This window comes from Silene latifolia, chromosome 11 (assembly GCF_048544455.1).
Source record: "Silene latifolia isolate original U9 population chromosome 11, ASM4854445v1, whole genome shotgun sequence".
NCBI lineage: Eukaryota > Viridiplantae > Streptophyta > Magnoliopsida > Caryophyllales > Caryophyllaceae > Silene > Silene latifolia.
Window position 1 is genome coordinate 134,649,274 of NC_133536.1, and position 3,040 is coordinate 134,652,313.

Below are 3,040 nucleotides of genomic sequence, written 5' to 3' on the forward strand. Positions count from 1 at the left end.
CGCAAAACCGTCGTACTCGTGATAAATGAAGGGAAAAATGAGCATTTGTTTCTTGTGAAAACTTACAAACATGGTATCCTACCATTTCATATCTCATATGATTCGATTTAGTGGAAAAATAATTTAGACAAAAATGATAAAATCCCCAAAAGGATCAAGTAACTCAAAGTAACTTGATTGAAGTCCAAACCTTATCGAATAGCGTTTGAATTCTTATCCAATCATACATTATCCCATAATGCGTGTTAAGAGAGATTAATTTGTGATACTATATCACAATTTATTTGGCTTATATCAAAGTCTTCACTTTGATAATCCCATCACGACTAAATCGTGATTCCTTGAACTCTTGAACTTCTTCAAAGATTTCTCTATTTACCTTATTAAGTGAACACACTAGTGTCAACTTAAATTGTTGGTAAAAGATGATGATCAACCTATTTTGGATCGATGATTTATAACCTCGATCTCCTTTTCAACCAAAAAGTACGAGATACCTTGCTTTGAATACAAGATACGCATATACCATTAACAATCTAATGGTTTCAAGAGTACTCGATAACTCTTTGCGTTCATCATTCCAAAATTTAAGGTTTAATCTTGGGTTACCAATTTGAGTCTTGCATCATCTTCATGATATATCATTCTAGTTTGGTTTAGAATATAATCACCTTGATGATGGGCTAGCCATACATCAAATCATGGTGTATAGGGTCACAAAAGTGAAACCTCTTTTGTATCTTTAACAAATTGTATTCTTATTTAGAGTTTACGTACTTAATAGTCACAATTAAGTACAACTCCAAACCGAAAACTAGATTTAGTACACAATTACTCTATATCTTGACTTCATTGTTGCTAGTCGTCATATTCTAATCATCCTATGTATCAAACATAATGATGAAAACCACCACCGGTTTCTAATATTGATGAAGTAATACTAGCAAAATTTATGTTTAATCAAATAAACATTTAACGAAGAAGGTCACATTAGATGTCTCACAACTAACTTGTTGATTCTTCAATAATTTGGGGTAGTTTCCTTTCTCGTGTCTAACATTTAAGACAATGGAAACTTTATCGGTCGGGATTGATAGGTTTACTATCGTCATTTCTCAATAACTTTACTTTTAACATTACCTTGTATCAATTCCATTATTATCTTTACTTCTTGAACCTCGTTCTCATCTTAACGGTTCAAGAGAATGATCCCACTCATTTCAATGAGTCTTTGCTTTGAGAAGCAAAATTGAATTCATGAAGATTACTCTTCATTTGTTCGTTTTAGTCTTAAAACTTTCATTGAAGTGGTTGCGTTATTTTGGTTAATTACGAATTCTTGACAAAACTAATTACCAAAACAATTTATCGCTTCAAGGTACTTAATTCAATTAAGTATATGAATAACAATCCATTGTAAGTAGATGTGTTAGTCAAAAATCAAAAACCTGTTTGATAATGAATAACTTTTATCTATACTCTTTACAAGAGATCCTTCCAATGGATAATATGAGGTTTTAGAAGAAAATTCATATTTGTCTTTAGTTACGATGTTTTAATGGAGATTTGAATCAAAAATCGAAATGATATCGTATATGAATTGTGGTAACGAAATAGAACAATATGATAACGGAATAATGAAAACAAAACATTCATCGTTATAATAATACTTGTAAACAAGTATAGCATTTACATAGTGACCTCTACCCAACTATGATAAATGATTCCAAGATCCAAATTCATATTAACTTGGGCACGGGGTAGCCGATGAAACCCTTATCAATATAACTCGGTGGATTAACTCTTTAATCGATTCTACTTTTAGAACTCTCGGTCGATAAAATTACTCTAATATTTATCTATAGCCCAAAACACATTCGACAAGGGCACGGGGTAGCCGATGAAACCCTTATCAAAAAACTTTTTTTGAGTTCAATCCAAATTTCGAATAAATGTGTCCATGATCCAAACCCATATTAACTTGGGCACGGGGTAGCCGATGAAACCCTCATCAATATGAATTCGGTGGATAGACATTTATCACCCACTTCCTCTACGTAACAAGGTTTGTACCCCGGGGTAGCCGAGTGCACTCCCTCGCGAAATAGGTTTTCATGGTTTCTACTATTTGGTAAGGCTATGTCTCAATTGTTTAATTTAGCGAGAGGTCATGTCAATTTATTATCTATCACGTTTTAAGTGAACTAAAGCGGTGAACTACGATAATTTTAATTGACACGGTCGATAAACTCGATGAAAGAAGATGCATGTTTTAGTTATGGCGATTTAGCGATGCATGTGACATAAAATAAAATGCAAGCATAAAATAAATCCTAATATGGCCTTTCCTAAAATACAAAAACTATTTAACTATTACAAATTCGGAAACCAACTCCATTGGTCCTTGAACTTCGGTTGTGGCACGCATCTCGAGGTAACACCGTCTTTATGTATCGCCATTCTTGAAGAAATCCGTCTTTGGAAACTACGGAATGAATAAAATTACATAATAAATTACATAATTTCCTATTATACATTTGTAACTAAAATAAAATAAATCTATTAAATTACAAAACGGTGATACGAGATCACAATAAAATTACAACCGAATCGATATTCCCATACATTTCGGGAAATACCAATTAAAATCTAAGGCCATACTAAGTAAAATTACATAATTCAAAAATTACATAAATTAAAATTATGACAATCATAAAGAAAATGCAGCATTATAATAAGTATGAACATGCCCAATTTTTATGCTAAATCGCCTTTAATTAGCCAATATCGTATATTACTCGGTTTTTACGGATTTGCGTGATTTCAACATTTTATAATCACAAAAATTACATAAATTCATATTTATGCATAAGTTAATTACCCTAACCTTTTAGGACTCAAAATTTAGTCTTCACTAATTATTTGACCATAATTAACTCATATATGTAAAATTGTTCATTAATGGACTAAAAATTACAAAAATAAGCTATAAACTTCAAATAAATCACAAAATTTCAAATAAATTCAAAATTTTAAATTT